Below are 22,808 nucleotides of genomic sequence, written 5' to 3'. Positions count from 1 at the left end.
TGCTAGGGCCTGGCTGGGGCACTCTGATTGGCCTGCAATGTGTCACTTCCGCATAGTTTGACGCATTTCCGCAAACCACGACTTCAGCACCGGGTTTCACGAGCATGAATGCGGATTTCTGTCCGCATTCATGCGAAGCCGAAGTAGACTTTCGTGGTTGAAAATCTATTCACGGCTTAGCGTGTCCGAGGCGGAATGCGTCAAAATGGTCGTGATCACGACCTGGCGGTGAGCACCACTGTCTGATGGTCTTAAAATTCCAAATGCATTGTCAAAAGTAGCATATGAAACAGTCATTAATACATTGCTAAGTTAATCATTCAAAGATTTACCTTTTGGATATGATAAATGATGAATCAAAGGATAACTGTTACGCTCACTCCTTCTTTGGAAAAATGCCTAAGGGGATAACCTAACATTACTGGAAGGTAGTGAATCAAAAGGTCCTGCTACTCTTCCTTCTTCAATTTCTTTGCATATTTTCTTATAAACAACAATCATCAAACCTTCAACCGATTCCTGAACCTTGAAATCTGCACTTACTGCTTTATACATAAAGCACTAGAGTAGTGTTGGGCGAACACCTAGATGTTCGGGTTCGCGAACGTTCGCCGAACATCGCCGCGATGTTCGGGTGTTCGCGCCGAACTCCGAACATAATGGAAGTCAAGGGGGACTCGAACTTTCATGCTTTGTAAAGCTTCCTTACATGCTACATACCCCAAATTAGCAGGGTATGTGCACCTTGGGAGTGGGTACAAGAGGAAAAAAAATATTTGAAAAAGAGCTTATAGTTTTTGAGAAAATTGATTGTAAAGTTTCAAAGGAAAAACTGTCTTTTAAATGTGCAAAATGTCATGTTTCTTTGCACAGGTAACATGCTTTTTGTCACCATGCAGTCATAAATGTAATACAGAGAAGAGGTTCCAGGAAAAGGTACCGGTAACGCTAACCCAGCAGCAGCAGCACACGTGATGAAACAGGAGCAGGCGCAGGAGGAGAAGGCCATGCTTTTTGAGACACAACAACCCAGGCCTTGCATGAGGACAAGAAGCGTGCGGATAGCATGCTTTTTACCGCCATGCAGTCATAAATGTAATAAAGATAAGAGGTTCAATAAACAGGGACCGGGCGTCAACGCTAACCCAGCAGCAGCAGACGTGATGGAACAGGAGGAGGCGCAGGAGGAGAAGGCCACGCTTTCAGGTGCAACTCAGGCCTTGCATGAGGACAAAAAAATGTGTGCGCAAAGCAATGCAATGAGTAGTTTTCAGGACACAATGGGCTATTCGGAGGAGCTATTCCCACCCCCACAATCTTCTACCTGTGAAAGGTCAATGGAACAGCCACAAATGTTGTGCCCGGATTCACAACCTTTTTCTGTGGAAAATGCACCTCGCACTGAAATGCAAGGCGAGGCCGAGGATGAACATAACATCAACAACTCAACATGACGCAAAATGGGGGCGGAACAGAAAGCTGCTTTCAATGTTTTGAAGGCCTTAATTGCCTCCGGTGGCCAGTTAGATGCATCATTCATCACACCCAAATCCCAGAGCAATGTGTGCAGGAATTTGAATCGCAGGAGGTGTACCGAGATCATCTGGACAAGTGACCAAGTGACAAGTGACCAAGTGACAAGTGACAAAGTGAAAAGTGACAAAGTGACCAGTGACAAAGTGACAAAGTGACAAAATGACAAAATGACAAAGTGACAAGTGACAAAGTGACAAGTGACAAGTGACAAAGTGACAAGTGACAAAGTGACAAAATGACAAAGTGACAAAGTGACCAGTGACAAAGTGACAACTGAGAGGTTGTTCTGGGGAGCTCCACTGCACTCAGTCGCATATGAGGAGAGGTCTCGTCGGGACTGCTGATCCTCCTCAGCTTGCTCAAAGCCTTGAGGGTTCCTGAAGATCCTCTGCTTGGAGTTCGCCGGGGTTCAGCTTGGTGTCGGGGTCGGCGGCGTCCTCCTCTCTCCAACGTGGCAGATCTTCTGTTGAAGGAAAAAAAAAAAAACATTGTTAAAAGTCCAGTACCGCTTCTGAAGGACTCACCAAGAGATGCAGGAGCGCTTCAATCTAGCGCACCATCGCTCGCTGGGTGATGTCCCTCCCTACGCGCTGGAATTCTACGCTGCACATGCTAGCACGCTTTTGCGCAGTGCCGAGGCGCATTCCAGCAGCTAGCTACCAAGCTTCTGTGGATCTGATTGGGCCACCATGTTGGATCTCTGCCAAGTCCTCCAAAATTTTGAGCAATCCACGTTGCGTGACTGAGCAGTGACAACTCTACAGTCAGCATTACAATACCACTGCTGTGTTTACTGAAGAAATCAATGTTGAAGATGGAAAACCGCTGGCATGATGCAAGTGGGGGATTCTGAAGATGAAAACGATCAGCGTGATGATACCAACATCAGGCAACCTGCCTCAGGAAACGCTGGTCCCAGCTATGACAAAGAACAGGACGAGGAACAGCTGGAGTTGGAGCAGGAATTGGATGCCCCCACTGCCGAGGGACAGAGCGGTGCACGTTGGACTTCCACAATTTAGCGGGAATGGACAGCAGAAGAGGAAGAAAGTGATGCTGGTGACGAATATGGTGCATCACAACAATCACAACGCTCACAAGAACATGAAGACAGAGGAGTCTGGCAGGACTCTCTGGCACACATGGCTCAATTCATGCTAGACTGCATTGAACGCGGCCCGCGCATTATTCACTATTCATTATTATTCATTATTCTGGAATCTGGACAACACCAATTACTGGGTTTATACCCAGTTTATACAAACACAATGTTAAAAAACTGATTGAAGAAAGTGTCAGACAGGTCAAAAATGGAACAATTCCAGCAGGCCCTTGAGGATGGAGACTTTAGAGAGGAGATTGAAATCCTCCTCCTTCTCTAGCCAGTTGTACGCCGACAGACTGACTTCAGCAAACCCAGGAGGACCAGGAGGGCAGCAAAGAACACAAGCTGCTGCTAGTGCCCAAAAGGGAATGGTATTGGCAGTGTCCTTGGAGTGGGAACATTTTCTGACACCCATGCAGCAGCCCACAGAACAGCAATCGGGCAGTTCCACGTCCTCCAACACCAATCGCCTGGAGAAGATGGTCAAGGTCCAGGACTACATGTCAGATTGCGTAGCTGTGTTGAACAATCCATCTGCAGACAGACGGTGAGTGTGACAGGCAGCACAGAAGGACCATGGCAACTCACTCATAGTACCACAGTTTGATAGTGCTGCCCAAAAAATTATATGGATCCGTGGACCCGGGCACTGCGGGCAGTACTGGGAAGTGGAAACGCAGATTTTAGTACCTAAACACACGATACAACATGTTTTCCGGGGTCGGACTCTGAGGCACATACAGATGGTCCCGATCATCATCCTCATCATACAACTCTTCTCCTGAGTCTGACCCACCCACCACCTCTGCCACCCCAACATCCCCAGACACAGACCCCTCATCGTCCTCAACATTAACTTGGGATGCTGGCCTGAGCCAGACCTCCTCCTCCACATCAGGCCCCATCATCTCCTCAATGGCAGCCCTCATTAATCGCTCTGGCGACGGACCGATGGACACAATGTTCTCCTCCGGGGAGGGCTACTGCTGACCACTGGCTGCTGGGGTGGATGTTATAGCTTGCGTGGGGCGTTGGCTGTTGCTGTTGTTGGGAGTGCTGCTCACAGCGGAGGTCTCTGAGGAACTCATGGTGAGCTCATATAGTGGTTGGCGGTGAGTGGAGTATTACTGATCCCAGCAATATACACACTGACTGGCAGAGTACGCAATGCTATATAGTCTGGCTGAGCGGTGTACACAGAGTGGCAGTACACACAATGCTATATAGTCTGGCTGAGCGGTGTACACAGAGTGGCAGTAAACAATGCTATATAGTCTGGCTGAGCGGTGTACACAGAGTGGCAGTAAACAATGCTATATAGTCTGGCTGAGCGGTGTACACAGAGTGGCAGTACACACAATGCTATATAGTCTGGCTGAGCCGTGTACACAGAGTGGCAGTACACACAATGCTATATAGTCTGGCTGAGCGGTGTACACAGAGTGGCAGTAAACACAATGCTATATATAGCGTGGCTGAGCGAGGTACACAGTGGCAGTACACACAATGCTATATAGTCTGGCTGAGCGGTGTACACAGAGTGGCAGTAAACACAATGCTATATATAGCATGGCTGAGCGAGGTACACAGTGGCAGTACACACAATGCTATATAGTCTGGCTGAGCCGTGTACACAGAGTGGCAGTAAACACAATGCTATATATAGTGTGGCTGAGCGAGGTACACAGTGGCAGTAACCAATGCTATATATAGTGTGGCTGAGCGAGCGGTGTACTACTGTTCCCAGCAGCGACACACAATGACTGGGGGGGACCCTGGCTAGCGTGGCTGGAGAGCGAACTACCCTGCCTGACTACCCAAAGCTAAACCCACAGACAAATGGCGGAGATATGACGTGGTTCGGGTATTTATTTACCCGAACCACGTGACCGTTCGGCCAATCAGAGCGCGTTCGGGTCCGAACCACGTGACCCGTTCGGCCAATCACAGCACTAGCCAAACGTTTGTGGAACGTTCGGCCATGTGGCCGAACGGTTTGGCCGAACACCATCAGGTGTTCGGCCGAACTCGAACATCACCCGAACAGGGTGATGTTCTGCAGAACCCGAACAGTGGCGAACACTGTTTGCCCAACACTACACTAGAGCCCAAATGGAGAAGCAGGAAGTGCAGAGCGGCAACACTGCAGAGGAGAGAGATAGGACTTCCAGCGCCTGGAACAACAAGGAGGTGGTAAATGAGTGTTACCTGCCTGTTGCCCACTGTGGTCTGAAGTGAAGGGGGTTTGGGGTAAGCTCACATTAGCACACTGTTCACCCTGCACCCTTACAGCCATGTGCCCAGAGGATGGTTCTGCCTCGACATGGGCTGGAGCTTCCATCTGCCTTGATGCTACCCCTGCTACAGTGATACCCTGGTTGCGGCCCACCCCCTCACCCCAACTACAATGTTACTGCCAGTCTTGGTAAGTATTTTTCATGCTGTTGCATGCCCAGATAAATAATAGTGAAACCTGTAGTTTCAGGAATATTTTAATAGGAAAATTAACAAGCATATTCATATATTCTTATGACACTAAAGCTTTATCAAACTCTACATATGAAAAAAAGGTTATTCTGTTGTGAGTACAGAGATATCTAAATATTGTGTTAGATAACAGCGTGCCATAATTTTGGATGCACACTTTATATAACATATTCCTCTTTCATAAACCAGAATGAAATGAGAGGATACAACATCTGCAGAATACATCACTTGTCATGAGCTGAATTTTCGCATATGCGTAATTTTGCATCACAATTTGCAATTACAATTTAAAATCGTAATTGGTAATATTTTCAAAACTCCTAATTAATTTTGTCATAATTCGTAATGTCGGATAGTAATTTTGTGTTTACTCATTATTTCATAAAATTGATTGCAATTACATGAAAATTAATTATAATTAATTGTAATCACATGAAAATTGGTTGTAATTACTCAAAATTTAACATACCAGTAATTACAAATCAATTTTTACAAAAATAATCATAATTATGATAATAATTGCATTTATAAAAATTATACAAAATTACAACATTTACCACACCTTACTGATTCCGATGAATCCACACACTAAAGCATTGGGCCATCCTGTAACCACTATATCATTTTCTTTCTTTCTTTCTTTCTTTCTTTCTTTCTTTCTTTCTTTCTTTCTTTCTTTCTTTCTTACTTTCTTTCATTCTTTCTTTCTTTCTTTCATTCTTTCTTTCTTTCTTTCTTTCTTTCTTTCTTTCTCTCTCTCTCTCTCTCTCTCTCTCTCGTTCTCTCTCTCTCTCTCTCTCTCTCTCTCTCTCTCTCTCTATTTCTCTCTCTCTCTCTCTCTCTCTCTCTCTCTCTCTCTTTCTCTCTCTCTCTTTCTCTCTCTCTCTCTCTCTCTCTCTCTCTCTCTCTCTCTTTCTCTCTCTCTCAGGAAATGTACACATTCATCATATGTACCATCCATGCATTTTACCAAAAGTCAGTAAAACCTTGTAGGGCTTCTAATTATATGTACAGGGAGACAATTTCTTACTCTGACAGACTGTACTCAGTAAATGAAGCAAAGGTATTTGTTAAGAAAATCAAGCGTATTGAATTACGGTCTGCTTAATTTTCAGTTGCAGAGGTGTTGCAAATTTTTATTCAAATGCTGAAATTAATACTTTAGCTCAAACATTTGCATCTGTGGTTTCAGTGATGCAGAGAATATGAGATGGAATGCTGCTAAAATATCTGTTCTTTTCCATTTACTCATTCAGGGAACACATTTATTTTTTTTTACAATGGAATTAAAGATAAATACTAGGAAAAGCTTTTTGTAACTACGATACATTTACCCTGTAAGGATTGTAATCAATTGCACTCCAAAATATGAAGTGCAAGGGGAATACAGAATGCAGCACTTTCCCAAAGGGAATTGCCCTATTATTACTAGTGTTGGGCGAACAGTGTTCGCCACTGTTCGGGTTCTGCAGAACATCACCCTGTTCGGGTGATGTTCGAGTTCGGCCGAACACCTGACGGTGCTCGGCCAAACCGTTCGGCCACATGGCCGAACTAAGAGCGCATGGCCGAACGTTCCCCGAACGTTCGGCTAGCGCTGTGATTGGCCGAACGGGTCACGTGGTTCGGGCCCGAACGCGCTCTGATTGGCCGAACGGTCACGTGGTTCGGGTAAATAAATACCCGAACCACGTCATATCTCCTCCATTTGTCTGTGGGTTTAGCTTTGGGTAGGCAGGCAGGGTAGTTCGCTCTCCAGCCACGCTAGCCAGGGTCCCCCCCAGTCATTGTGTGTCGCTGCTGGGAACAGTAGTACACCGCTCGCTCAGCCACACTATATATAGCATTGTTTACTGCCACTGTGTACCTCGCTCAGCCACGCTATATATAGCATTGTGTTTTCTGCCACTCTGTGTACACGGCTTAGCCTGACTAATATAGCATTGTGTGTACTGCCACTGTGCACCTCGCTCAGCCACGCTATATATAGCATTGTGTTTTCTGACACTCTGTGTACACGGCTTAGCCTGACTAATATAGCATTGTGTGTACTGCCACTGTGCACCTCGCTCAGCCACGCTATATATAGCATTGTGTTTTCTGACACTCTGTGTACACGGCTTAGCCTGGCTATATAGCATTGTGTGTACTGCCACTGTGCACCTCGCTCAGCCACGCTATATATAGCATTGTGTTTTCTGACACTCTGTGTACACGGCTTAGCCTGACTATATAGCATTGTGTGTACTGCCACTGTGTACCTCGCTCAGCCACGCTATATATAGCATTGTGTTTACTGCCACTCTGTGTACACGGCTCAGCCAGACTATATAGCATTGTGTGTACTGCCACTCTGTGTACACCGCTCAGCCAGACTATATAGCATTGTGTGTACTGCCACTCTGTGTACACGGCTCAGCCAGACTATATAGCATTGTGTGTACTGCCACTCTGTGTACACCGCTCAGCCAGACTATATAGCATTGCGTACTCTGCCAGTCAGTGTGTATATTGCTGGGATCAGTAATACTCCACTCACCGCCAACCACTATATGAGCTCACCATGAGTTCCTCAGAGACCTCCGCTGTGAGCAGCACTCCCAACAACAGCAACAGCCAACGCCCCACGCAAGCTATAACATCCACTACAGCAGCCAGTGGTCAGCAGCTGCCCTCTCCGGAGGAGAATGTTGTGTCCATCGGTCCGTCGCCAGAACGATTAATAAGGGCTGCCATTGAGGACATGATGGGGCCTGATGTGGAGGAGGAGGTCGGGCTCAGGCCAGCATCCCAAGTTAATGTTGAGGACGATGAGGGGTCTGTGTCTGGGGATGTTGGGGTGGCAGAGGTGGTGGGTGGGTCAGACTCAGGAGAAGAGTTGTATGATGAGGATGATGATCGGGACCATCTGTATGTGCCTCAGAGTCCGACCCCGGAAAACATGTTGTATCGTGTGTTTAGGTACTAAAATCTGCGTTCCCACTTCCCAGTACTGCCTGCAGTGCCCGGGTCCACGGATCCATATAATTTTTTGGGCAGCACTATCAAACTGTGGTACTATGAGTGAGTTGCCATGGTCCTTCTGTGCTGCCTGTCACACTCACCGTCTGTCTGCAGATGGATTGTTCAACACAGCTACGCCATCTGACATGTAGTCCTGGACCTTGACCATCTTCTCTAGGCGATTGGTGTTGGAGGACGTGGAACTGCCCGATTGCTGTTCTGTGGGCTGCTGCATGGGTGTCAGAAAATGTTCCCACTCCAAGGACACTGCCAATACCATTCCCTTTTGGGCACTAGCAGCAGCTTGTGTTCTTTGCTGCCCTCCTGGTCCTCCTGGGTTTGCTGAAGTCAGTCTGTCGGCGTACAACTTGCTAGAGAAGGAGGAGGATGTCAATCTCCTCTCTAAAGTCTCCATCCTCAAGGGCCTGCTGGAATTGTTCCATTTTTGACCTGTCTGACACTTTCTTCAATCAGTTTTTTAACATTGTGTTTGTATAAACTGGGTATAAACCCAGTAATTGGTGTTGTCCAGATTCCAGAATAATGAATAATAATGAATAGTGAATAATGCGCGGGCCGCGTTCAATGCAGTCTAGCATGAATTGAGCCATGTGTGCCAGAGAGTCCTGCCAGACTCCTCTATCTTCATGTTCTTGTAAGCGTTGTGATTGTTGTGATGCACCATATTCGTCACCAGCATCACTTTCTTCCTCTTCTGCTGTCCTTTCCCGCTAAATTGTGGAAGTCCAACGTGCACCGCTCTGTCCCTCGGCAGTGGGGGCATCCAATTCCTGCTCCAACTCCAGCTGTTTCTCGTCCTGTTCTTTGTCATAGCTGGGACCAGCGTTTCCTGAGGCAGGTTGCCTGATGTTGGTATCATCACGCTGATCGTTTTCATCTTCAGAATCCCCCACTTGCATCATGCCAGCGGTTTCCATCTTCAACATTGATTTCTTCAGTAAACACAGCAGTGGTATTGTAATGCTGACTGTAGAGTTGTCACTGCTCAGTCATGCAACGTGGATTGCTCAAAATTTTGGAGGACTTGGCAGAGATCCAACATGGTGGCCCAATCAGATCCACAGAAGCTTGGTAGCTACTAGCTGCTGGAATGCGCCTCGGCACTGCGCAAAAGCGTGCTAGCATGTGCAGCGTAGAATTCCAGCGCGTAGGCAGGGACATCACCCAGCGAGCGATGGTGCGCTAGATTGAAGCGCTCCTGCATCTCTTGGTGAGTCCTTCAGAAGCGGTACTGGACTTTTAACAATGTTTTTTTTTTTTTCCTTCAACAGAAGATCTGCCACGTTGGAGTGAGGAGGACGCCGCCGACCCCGACACCAAGCTGAACCCCGGCGAACTCCAAGCAGAGAATCTTCAGGAACCCTCAAGGCTTTGAGCAAGCTGAGGAGGATCAGCAGTCCCGACGAGACCTCTCCTCATATGCGACTGAGTGCAGTGGAGCTCCCCAGAACAACCTCTCAGTTGTCACTTTGTCACTGGTCACTTTGTCACTTTGTCACTTTGTCATTTTGTCACTTTGTCAGTTGTCACTTTGTCACTGGTCACTTTGTCACTTGTCACTTTGTCATTTTGTCACTTGTCACTTTGTCACTTGTCACTTCTCACTTTGTCACTTGTCACTTTGTCATTTTGTCACTTGTCACTTTGTCACTTGTCACTTCTCACTTTGTCACTTGTCACTTTGTCATTTTGTCACTTTGTCACTTTGTCATTTTGTCACTTTGTCATTTTGTCACTTTGTCACTGGTCACTTTGTCACTTGGTCACTTGTCCAGATGATCTCGGTACACCTCCTGAGATTCAAATTCCTGCACACATTGCTCTGGGAGTTGGGTGTGATGAATGATGCATCTAACTGGCCACCGGAGGCAATTAAGGCCTTCAAAACATTGAAAGCAGCTTTCTGTTCCGCCCCCATTTTGCGCCATGTTGAGTTGTTGACGTCATGTTCATCCTCGGCCTCGCCTTGCATTTCAGTGCGAGGTGCATTTTCCACAGAAAAAGGTTGTGAATCCGGGCACAACATTTGTGGCTGTTCCATTGACCTTTCACAGGTAGAAGATTGTGGGGGTGGGAATAGCTCCTCCGAATAGCCCATTGTGTCCTGAAAACTACTCATTGCATTGCTTTGCGCACACATTTTTTTGTCCTCATGCAAGGCCTGAGTTGCACCTGAAAGCGTGGCCTTCTCCTCCTGCGCCTCCTCCTGTTCCATCACGTCTGCTGCTGCTGGGTTAGCGTTGACGCCCGGTCCCTGTTTATTGAACCTCTTATCTTTATTACATTTATGACTGCATGGCGGTAAAAAGCATGCTATCCGCACGCTTCTTGTCCTCATGCAAGGCCTGGGTTGTTGTGTCTCAAAAAGCATGGCCTTCTCCTCCTGCGCCTGCTCCTGTTCCATCACGTGTGCTGCTGCTGCTGGGTTACCGTTACCGGTCCCTTTTCCTGGAACCTCTTCTCTGTATTACATTTATGACTGCATGGCGACAAAAAGCATGTTACCTGTGCAAAGAAACATGACATTTTCCACATTTAAAAGACAGTTTTTCCTTTGAAACTTTACAATCAATTTTCTCAAAAACTATAAGCTCTTTTTCAAATATTTTTTTTCCTCTTGTACCCACTCCCAAGGTGCACATACCCTGCTAATTTGGGGTATGTAGCATGTAAGGAAGCTTTACAAAGCACGAAAGTTCGGGTCCCCATTGACTTCCATTATGTTCGAAGTTTGGGTCGAACACCCGAACATCGCGGCCATGTTCGGCCTGTTCGGCCCGAACCCGAACATCTAGATGTTCGCCCAACACTAATTATTACTACTATAAAATAAACTTTATTTGGTAAACATTAAAAATTACTGAGTTACTAATATAGATATAGTGTACATAGATACATACACAAAACACATAAATCGACTGGTACTAGACAGGGGTAATCTAAATGTAATGTGATATGCCTCCAGCTATGGTCTTCACCAAGTTGGTCTGCCAGCCGCATACAAGTAAAAAAGGTGCCAGGAAAAAAAGGTGCAGGGGTTTGTCACCAGTAGAATCCCTTTTAAAATTACCGATATTCTACTACTGAATTCCAATTGTAAAATATTGGTAATATTTACAGATATTTTTCTATGGCTAAACCTAATCCTACTCTCACACAAAACCCTCCCTATACTGAAGCCTAACCCTAAGATTCCCCCAGTGAAGCCTGACCCTAAGACCCCCCAAGTGGTGTCTAACCCTAAGACTCTCCCTGGTGCTGCCTATTGCCTAACCCTAAGAACCCCCCCAAATGGTGCCTAACCTTAAAGGAATACTGTAGGGGGGGGGGGGGGGGTCAAGGGAAAATGAATTGAACTTACCTGGGGCTTCTAATGGTCCCCCGCAGACATCCTTTGCCCGCGCAGCCACTCACCGATGCTCTGGCCCGCCTCCGGCTCACTTCTGGAATTTCAGACTTTAAAGTCTGAAAACTACTGTGCCTGTATTGCCGTGTCCTTGCTCCAGCTGTCGTCACCACTCACCAGGAGTATACTGCGCAGGCACAGACCATACTGGGTCTGCGCAGTACGCTCCTGGTGAGATTAGTGGGAGCGAGGACACGGCAGCACAGGCACAGTGGTTTTCAGACTTTAAAGCCTTAAATTCCAGAAGTGAACCAGAGGCTGGGTCGGAGCATCGGTCAGTGGCTGCTCAGGCACAGGATGTCTGCGGGGGACCATTAGATGCCCCAGGTAAGTTCAACTAATTTTCTCCCGACCCCTACAGTATTCCTTTAATACCCTCCCTGGTGGTGCCTTGCCCTAACTGCCCCTTAAACCTTCAACTTCCCCTAAAGCTTCCCTACCCCCTCTACTGCAAAGCCATGATGTGTGGCAATGAAGGAAAATTTCAGTGGAGACACTCAATTAGCGGTAGTGATTTGAAATAATTTTGGGCGCCAAAATGCAGACAGTGGCATTGCATTGCGGAATAGGGGCATTGCAGAAATGCTTGCAAAAATGCAAATAGTGGCATTGCATTGCAGAATATCGGCAGTGCATTGTGGAAATGCAATGCTGCTATTTGCATTTCCACCAGCACCAGCACTGATATTTAAAATACCTAACGCATATTGTGACCATTGATTGGATTATAGCCTGGAAATAAAAGTACCCATTCTGGAGAATTGAGTATGACTTTTTTACCCACAGATTTACAGATGGTGGAGGGGTGCTTGGGGCTCCAATTAAAATAAGAGAAAAACTCACTTATTGGTTCACACAACATTCGTATGGTGAATATTTAATTTTAAATTTGGTCAACACGGGATCATTTGGTTTCTGCACAGTCCAGCAATATATTTCCTACTGAATACTGTAGTAGGTGTATCCAGACTGAGCTAGGTTAGGTTTACTCTTCCAAGTTATCCTTCAATAAAACAAGCTCAGGGCTTTGCTGTATATCTGCAGTAAAACAGGCTAAGCCTTGAAATGTTGCAGGACATTGATAAATGAATGACTTTTCTCTTATGTATAGAATACATTATTTTTTTATTCTTTTTTTCAGTGAACTAAATAAAGCTTTTATCTGTTAACAATACATGTTTGTCTTATTCCAAAACTCCTGATGTAAGGGGAACTGACAGATTGCCCTTGGTCCTGTTGTTCACTGCTAACTTCCAAAGGACATTGATTTTTCTAATCTCCATCAACAGGAAATTCACATGGTTACATGTACTGTATCCTTTATAGCACCGAAAAACTGATCATGCATCTTGGAAATGTGCCAATCAAAAGTACTTTTTACCTTTTTTTAACCACCTCCATGGTTTGAGATGCTATGTCTACGTCCTGCAGGACTTCAGTTCCTACCCAGGGATGTAGATATTTGTCTCCCGCTGCATCGCCACTGTGGGTGCTTCCCACTCCCCCTCCTGTGTGCATTCTTGTCGCAGTCAGTTAGTAAAAAGATCCGTGAAGGAGATCACAGTTACCATTCACCAATCTAAGTGCCCGTGTCAATGATCGCCAGCATCAATGAGATGCCTGCGGTCACTGTAAAAAATAAAGTAACACATACATGCATTACTTTGGCCACTAGCTGTCCCCCCTCCATTTACTCCTCTGTGTACTGAACAGTATACAGAGGAGTAAATGGAGGGTGCACATCTTGAGCCATATCCTATTCAAGGTAATAAGTAGCTCACAGATGCGAGCTGCTTATCACCTTGCCATTGCGCGAGGATTACCGGCAAATTCTGTTGTCCGAAAGCCTGGCGAAAGCCTGAGTGATGCTCCCTTTTACCGGACGATGGGGAGTGAGGTTTATGATGTGGTGCTGTCCTTCAGCACCATGGCCTCACTCCCCACACATGCGTACTCGCCCGCCGAACATCGCTGCCATCTTCCGCCGCAGCAACTGGGGGTCTCCATTAATAAAGAGATCCCAGAGCTCCCCGTCGGGTCGCCACATACCTTAAAAGCCCCCCATGTAGCTTTGCCGGGATCCCCTGTAAAGATACATACCGCCGCTGATCACCCAACGCCTCTTCCGTCACGTAATTACAGTGTATCTATCACTGTAATTACTATCCGCATAGGAACCCCGGCAAAGCATCTTTGAATCTGAAGCCAGGGCTCCCCATTGATCCGCTGTCTGGGCCATTTTATTGGTTCAGACCACGGACCAATGGGGTTTCAAAGATGCTTTGCCCGGGCTCCTATGCGCACAGTAATTACAGTGTTAGATACACTGTAATTATGCGATGGAATTTGCGGCGAGAGGCGTCGGGTGATCAGCGACGGTATGAATGTTAACATGGGTGCCTGACAGAGGGACGTGGGGGGATTCTAAGGTGTGCGGTGACTCGACGGGGAGCTCTGTGTGTCTCCTTATTAAAAGAGACCCTCAGATGCTGAGGCGACGTCATGCGCTAGCTGGTTTAGATCTGCTCTTTTCAGGTCTAAGCTAACGCTCATGTCTGCCGGGAAGCATCACTTCTCAGAGGCATGCAAAGGGTAACTGGATACTGTGTAAAGAACTCACTGGACGATAATATTGCCCAGGCAAGTTCTTTTTCGCCTGGGAGGATCTTAACTTTATTAGGATTAGGCGATGCCCCCGTCGCCTAAATTAAGAACTCGCCAGAGCTAGTTCAGTAATAGGATATAGTAAATTACACCCTAACACATTAAACTACACACTAATACATACACTTACCATTAACATTACACCTTACCACCCCTACTCTCCCATAGTTACCAAAATAAATAATTTGCATATATTTTAAAAAATGACATTTAAAAAACAGAAATAGTTACCTTAGTGACAGAAATGTTTTAATATGTATGACATGAGTGTATATTACTGTTATTTTTGCAAATATGTGATTAGTGATGGATGCAAAACAGGAAAAAATACACTTTTATTCTCAAATAAAATATTGTTGCTATACATTGTAATAGGGAAATATTTTAAATGTTGTAATGACAGTGACAAATTGGCAAATAAATATGTAGGTTTTATCCTTATTATACCCATTAAAATGCATTTAGAATAAAATAATACTTAGCAAAATGTACCACACAAAGAAAGCCTAATTGGTGGTGAAAAAAACAAAAAACAAAATATAATATAGATCATTTCAACAGTAGCTTTAAAGTAGCTATAAAGTTATTGACAATAAATGAATGGGAGGAGCGCTGACAGGTGAAAATTAGCATATTAGTGATGATTTCTACAGAAAACTTTTTGGTGCAACCATGTGACACTGGATATCAAACCTCATTCACATGATTTTTTATTTATTTGTGAAAGGTAAATCATACAACTCAGACTATTTAAACTGCTATGCGTGCATATTTATAGAGCAAGAATGGATATATGACAATTTACAGTTTTCTTTTTATGCAGTGCTTATTTACATTTAGGCGCTCAAAATTCTGAAGGAATACTAGTGAAGGCTCTAATTTTCATTATATGGGACATGTGAGATCATTCTTACATGTTAGATACTTCCATTCCCTGATTCCCTATTGATTTGATGGAATGTAGGCAAAGATTTGCTTTTCTCCGTGTTTGCTATCCACTTAGCCTGTATTGAACTGGAAATTCACAGAACATGTTTTCCTGCCCTTGTCTACTGACTTCCATTCAAAGGATGTGATTCAACTTTGATCCTGCTTTTAAATACAGTAAGGAAGGGATGGTGTGTGTGTGTGTTTGTGTGTGTCGGGGGGGGGGGGGGGGGGTCTAGTGGAGAACTGAAAGAATGACAAGATAACATTTTGTATACTGGAGACTGTTTTCTGGAGATGTTTTTTTATCAGGGTGGTGATTTATTTATTCAGTTATACAAGGATTAAAGGGGAACTTCAGCCTAAACAAACATACCGTCATTAAGTTACATTAGTTGTGCTAATTAAAATAGATAGGTAGTATAATCTCTTACCCACCCTGTTTTGAAAGAACAGGCAAATGTTTGTGATTTCATGGGGGAAGCCATCTTTTTGATGGGGCAGCCATCTTTTTGGTTGAAAGGAGGGGACAGGGAGCAGGAGACACAGTTCCAACTGTCCAGTGTCCTGATCACCCCTCCCAGCTGCACGCACTAGGCTTCAAGTCTCAAACTTAAAAAAAAACAATTGCACCAAAACAGCAGAAGGAGAACAACATCAGAAAATCCATCATGCTTTGCACAGCATCAGGGGAAAATGCCCAGGCAGGTTTCATCTGTGCAGCTAAAAATGAGGCTTGGGTAAGAAAAACAAAGTTCTGATGCTGTTAAACTGTTAAAGAAACACCAAGGCTTTTTAGTGCTGCTGAGTAGATTTTTAGTCTGGAGGTTCACTTTAAGCTTCAGGGGGTGCCATACATGAGGGATTAATCTGCTTCAGACAGACAGGCCAAACAAAAAAGGAGGACAACACTAGGGGCTCCAAAAGCAATATTGGTTTTTTTTTTAATCATTCATTTTGTGTTTTGCACAATACAACTGCACAACACCTTGGGAGGACACCCTGTCACATGTGCAAAACCACAGTTGAAATCTATAATCTTAAAGTGAACCTCCGGACTAAATATCTACTCAGCAGAACTGAAAAGGTTTGGTGTTTCTTTAACAGTTTCACAGCATCAGAACTTTGTTTTTCTTACCCAAGCCTCATTTTTAGCTGCACAGATGAAACCTGCCTGGGCATTTTCCCCTGATGCTGTGCAAAGCATGATGGATTTTCTATGTTGTTATTCATGTTGCCTAGCAACTGGGAGAGGTGGTCAGGACACAGGACAGTTGGAACTGTGTCTTATGCTCCCTGTCACCTCCTTTCAACCAAAAAGATGGCTGCCATCATGAAATCAAACATTTGCCTGTTCTTTTAAAACAGGGTGGGTAAGAGATTATATTACCGATCTATTTTAATTAACATAACTAATGTAACTTAATGACAGTATGTTTGTTTAGGCTGGAGTTCCACATACCCTAAAGAACAGGGTGGGCAGTTTTTACATGTGTAATCAAAGCTGCAAAGCCTTATAAACTGCAAAGTCTAATCAACCCTGATGATGTAGTGAATATCTTAAATATATACCTATCAATATACCTATCAGTATTATTTTGTGACGTGGGAGATAATTAAAGTCCCCAGTGCACACACACACACACACACACACACTAAAGTTCCATACACACACTAGCTGAACCTCGGCTAAGGTGGCCAAATCCATTGTGGGGCAGCCCAGACTGTAGCAGAAAGATTGTTTTGTTACACAATGACAGTGAAGTGCTTGAATCTTGTATCTTAACTCCACCTGGATGTGAAGCAACAATCTTGCTTTATTGCATTACATACACTACCATTAGCAGGGATGCTCGGGTAGTACTTTTTAAAACCCGCCTGGCTCCAGAGTCGGGTACCCAGATACCCGGATCCGATTCGGATATCCGGATCGAACCTTGCGGATATCCGAGTGAATTCGGATATCCGACCAAATTACCCGCGGGTGCCCGATCTATTCAGGTACCTGGATAGAAAAACCGGAAGTGCCCTATAAATAGCTTTAAAAGGGGTTTTTAGGGTAAATGATGCATGTAGCATCATGTTTTTTTAAAGGGAAACACTAATTTATTATTTGGTTAACATAAAATGAAAAAAAAAAAAGGCCTGTAAATTATTAACATCAGGATAGGTTACAGACAGCGGTCGACGGTCATGCAGCCCACATTGTGTCCAAAGTCCAACTGCACAAGTGGGACATCAAAGTTTTCAGCTCTGACATCTCCAAGAAAGTAAAGCTATTGTAGTGGTGTGATAGCTGGTGGCAGGCTATTGTATTTGTAGTGGTGTAATAGCTGGTGGCAGCAGACGATGCAGTTTAGTGTGGACCCTGGTGTTGGTGGATGGATACCACAGACAGAAGCATCAGGAGCAGGATGAGTAGGTCGATGCACCCTGGCGGTGGGAGCAGCACAGGCAGCAGGAGACAGGAGGAGGAGAGGAAGTGTAACATCTGGCAGGCAGCATAGATAGTTCACCATGGCACCTAGTTTGTTGGTACCACGGCACAGTTCAAAAATTAGGAGAGGATCCAGGAAGCGGTCGTACTGCCGCAGTTGGGGCCTCCCCACAACACGGACAGCACAGACACATCCCAAAAAAATTACACATCAATTGTGTTTAGATAGTTCACCATGGCACTTATAGGTACCACGGCAAGTTCAAAAATTAGAAGAGGTTCCAGGAAGCGGTCGTACTGCCGCAGTTGGGGCCTCCCCACAACTCGGACTGCACAGACACATCCCAAAAAAATTACACATCAACTGCAACACACACAATTGCTCACTACCAGTTCAGGCATTCAGTTTGGAGGTGATGGGGGTGAAGTCCCTGGAGGTGAGAAAGCCAGGGCTCGCCCACATTTCACTCTGGGTATCGCATGGTGGTTTGGGGGCCCCAGCAAGTGAGAGAGGCTGGGGCCCCCAGCTGTCGTGCGAACCAGTGTTTGTGATAGATAGTTCACGATGGCGCTTGTAGGTACCATGGCAAGTTCAAAAATTATAAGAGGTTCCAGGAAGCAGTCGTACTGCCGCAGTTGGGGCCTCCCCACAACTCGGACAGCACAGACACATCCCCAAAAAATTACACATCAATTGTGTTTGCCATGGCACCTAGTGTGTTGGTACCACGGCTGTCAAAAGTTTTGAACCAGGCTTATGCGGAGCCTGGAGGTTGTGGTGGTAAAGGGTGGTACTAAGGGAGGCATAGTGTGATTTCCAGCCGTTTCATTTCCCCCTCTTGCCAACAACAGGGGCCAGGAGTTCACCGACCACCCAAGCCTGGTTTATTTTCATAAACGTAAGTCTGTCCACAGACTGGGTGGACAGGCGAGAGCGCTTCTCAGTTACCACACCACCGGCCGCGCTTAAGCACCTTTCGGACAGCACGCTGGAAGGGGGGCAAGCAAGGACTTCCAGGGCATACTGCTCCAGCTCACTCCAAATATCCAGGTGCTTGACCTAGTAATCCAAGGGGTCCACAGTGGTGTCGCTGTCAAGGCTGTAGGACCCCATATAGTCTGCCACCATCCGGGGCAGGCGCTGGTTCTGGCTTGGATAGCCACATGCTGCTGCAGGCACCTCCTCACTCGTCAGCTGTACCAGCGTAGTGTACAACGCCTTTGTGAGAGACAGCAGGTTTGATGGGTGCCTGCTGCTGATGGACGCAGGAACCTGCTGCTGTGCTGGCTGGACTGTGACAGTAGGGGGGGGGGGTCTGGAGGAAGGCTTCCTCCAAGCGTCGAACCAGGGACAGCTGCAACTCCCTCATTTGGCACACAGGGTCTCCTCCTGCTGCAGGGAAGAACTGATGCAGCTTCCCCTTCAGTCAGGGGGTCCAGCATCAGGGTGATCCACATGTCCTTCGACCACGCATCTCTTTGACCCTTGCGTCCCTGAGCAGGCAATGCAACATGTGCGATGCCATGGGGAAGAGGGCTGCCATATCTGCTGGCACATGATGATCTTCAGAAGTGCGGTCCTCCTTCTCTGATTTCTCAAACTCCCCCTGGTCTCTCCACGCCTGCACCACTGCAGCTGCACTCGGCAGTGCCTCCTCATCCTCAAGGTCAGGGACCTCTAACTCCAAGTCCTCAACCTCCTCCTCCTCCTGCTGCACAGAGGTGGACTGTGCAGGTGCCTGCTGCTCCTGCTGGATCAAGTCTCTCTCTCCCACTTGAATCAGACCATCCAGGGCCTTGTGCAGCATGCACACCATGGTCACCCACTGACAAACTGTTGCAGGGTCCCTGCTGACAATGTCAGTGGCCTCCAGGAAGGGTGCCAGGACCATGCACACCAGCTGCATTTTTCTCCATTCAGTACTGCGTATGATATCCGGGAGGTGGCTGCTGGTGCTAGTCCTTAACATGGTGGCATCGGCGGTGGCTTTGGCCAAGTAATGGTTGACAGCCTACCTCTGCTCAACCAGACGTTCCAACATGGCCAGGGTGGAATTCCACCATGTTGGAACGTCGATTATCAAATGGTGCCGTGGTAGGTTTAGCTCCAGCTGCACAGCTTCCAGGGCCGATGAGGCTCTGCCCGAGCGGTGGAAATAACCCACTGGCTTCAGCATGTAGTGCTGTCGGTAGTATAGTGGTGAGCATAGCTGCCTTCCAAGCAGTTAACCTGGGTTCGGTTCCTGGCCAATGTATGTGAGCTTACTTTTGACAGCCTACAAATCCCTGGAAGGCAAGATCAGAGAGAGGAGGAGGAGGAGTGTGTGGCATTGGTCCTTTTTGCCACCGAACTTGTAATCCGGATTCGGATATCTGGTAGAAATCCGCGGATATCTGGGTCGGCCATCAAACTATCCGCAGATAGCTATCCGGATTTCTGCCCAACTATCCGGTATCCGGATAGTGTAAAAATGGTCGGATATCCGGGTTACCCGGATATCCGAAATCCGGATGAGCATCCCTGCTATGCATGTTATAGGGCCAGAGTTAGGACACCTACGTTTACCTGGGTACTTCTGCACAGTGTAGATGACTAAGCATAAGAATGCATTCTTCTGTGAACTCAGACCCTGGCTTTTAACTTAGCGAGAGTGCGAAGGGTCAATTGATTTTTGCTGCTTTCTGGCCACACCCTCTTCAGCACTTCCCTTTCCTTAATAACTTATTTAATGTCCTAATTAGAGGCAATGTGCCTTAAGATATATATGTTTTTTTCTTGTTACTGACCCCTGTGGCTAGGGTTTTAATTCAGTGCACTCCCTCCTTCCCCTGTATGTGTTTTTTTTGTCAGCATGCACACAGCTTATGCTGGTGTATGTGCATGGTGCACATGGATACATTATGTTAGCTCCCTTGTGCGATTGGTAAGATGCGCTATCTGTCCCAGGAGAGGACGTCAGGGTGTGTGCTCCTAATCCCTAGATAGGTTTGATGCAATAAATGTTTGCATGTCTGCACTATGCATGTTACAGGGCCAGAGTTAGGACACCTACGTTTACCTGGGTACTTCTGCGCAGTGTAGGTGACTAAGCATAAGAATGCATTCTTCTCTTCTGTGAACTGAGACCCCGGCTTTTAACTTATCTGTAGTGATAACAGTGGTGCCTGGATGAGTGAATCTGTGAATGCATTTGTTTGAACATTTGCATGCGAGAGTGCAAAGAGTCAATTGATTTTTGGTGCTTTCTGGCCACACCCCATTCAGCACCTCCCTTTCCTTAATAACTTATTTAATGTCCTAACTAGAGGCGATGTGCCTGGATATATGTTTTTTTTTTTTTCATGTATGCCATCTTGGAGATTACCTAAATGTCAATTAACAAAAGTACTATAGTTATTAATGAGATTAGCCCACATCCATAAAACACAGACTGCAGTGCGATTTGGACGGAACACCCATAGTAGGGATAGGCAGCGTTTTCCCACTCCTCTTGCCTGCTGGGAAATGCTGCAGATCTGGCCCGGATTCTTGCTTAGTAGAAATACGGCCTAACACAGTAGTACAGTAAGTACCTTACCTACTCCACTACTGAATACAATAAATCCTCCTTTACTAGTACTGACACTCAGTCTCCCTTACTTCAGTCCTGTCCTTCATCATGTCATGTGAGGACTCAAGACCAGGATGGATCATGTGAGTGAAGCAGGTGGCTAGAGCAGAGGAGGACCAACCAGATCTGAATAGGTGAGACACTAACTGTTCTGCTGAATTATCCTGCATCAGGAGAAGTGACCAAAGTGGCCAAAATTGTTATGAATGGTGGCCACAGACCACATCAAAATCAGAATCAATTTATTTGCCAAAAAAGTTTGCACTTACAAGGAACTTGACTAGGCAGTTGTTTAACAGACACAAAACTAAATAATACAAGGACACACAGTATACATAGTACAAGTCTACAGCAGTACGTACATTATAGTGGCAGTAAACTAGGTGAGAAGTGTTCATTTTCAGTTCTATCATATACTCTAATGCTTTCAAGTCCTAGCAGATCTAACGTGGTTATGCATTAAGCATGGCTTAGGGCTTTGGCTGGATGGTGTCAGCATGGCCAGAGGTTGGGTGGTGTCAGAGCACACACACACACACAAATTTCGAAGAAATGTAAAGCTTTTTACTTGCATGACGAGACTTGCCCAGGTATTGTTGCTGTCCTGATGTCCTCTATGATCCTTTTATCCAATAGCTAATATAATATATTTGATCTCCTGATGAGAATGGCTGTACTGTGTAAAGTTCTTGCATTTGAGGCTCTCTTTGTTTGAAACATCATGCTGGGTTTACTTCGGTTCTCCAAAGTCACTCACAATAGAGGCATGCTTAATGGTGAACATGAACAGATACCTCAGTGCTTGCCATTCTCTGCTCAGTAACTCCATGAGATCAGCCTGAATGTTCTAAAGGATGTGTGGACCTCATTTAATATAATGAGGAAGACTCCTCTTGTGTCTGGGCTGCCATAAAACCGTGTCACCATGGCTATATGCAACTAGTGACTTCATTAGTAGTAGAAGCTCTAGCTTTTCCAGCATGTAACAGTTCAAAAATTCTAACTCATTCATCCATTCATTTATGTAAGACATGTTCGCCCTGGTGAGAGAGTAGCCTAAGTCTTTGGATGCCAACTCTACAAACACTGCAATGACCTAGATGTTGTTGAAAGTCCTACAGGCAATGTGACATATTTGTGTTACATTTGGGACAGATTTCTGATAGACTTGTGCCAGAAATAGCTACACATATAGGAAGCGTCATGACACACATTATTTTTTTCTGCAGTGCTACTTTTTTTTAAAAAGGAGAAATTTATGAATCAAGCTGTAGTGGGTCTATCTCAATCTCAGTCTCAGTACTCTTTTTTTTCTGCACTTTCTTCTAGTTTAACAGAAATGATTCATCAGTCACATCTACTGACGTCTTCCAAATATGTGTTCTCCTGTCTCAGCTTGCTTTCTGCTAGGTTTCACTTTTAAATACTATGTGTAATATTTATCTATCATTATTATAACCTTGATTTAGCAGGAGCACATTTGGTTATAGTTCAGAATGTTATGATTTGTAATCATACGCGCACAACGTTTCAGAAAATGTAATTTCCTTAAAACAATGAACAAAATTAAAAATTTTCTTTTGCAGATGAATACCACAGAAGGTCATTTCT

Source organism: Hyperolius riggenbachi, chromosome 2 (genome assembly GCF_040937935.1).
Source record: "Hyperolius riggenbachi isolate aHypRig1 chromosome 2, aHypRig1.pri, whole genome shotgun sequence".
Classification (NCBI taxonomy): Eukaryota; Metazoa; Chordata; class Amphibia; order Anura; family Hyperoliidae; genus Hyperolius; species Hyperolius riggenbachi.
Note: the sequence above shows the minus strand (reverse complement) of the source record.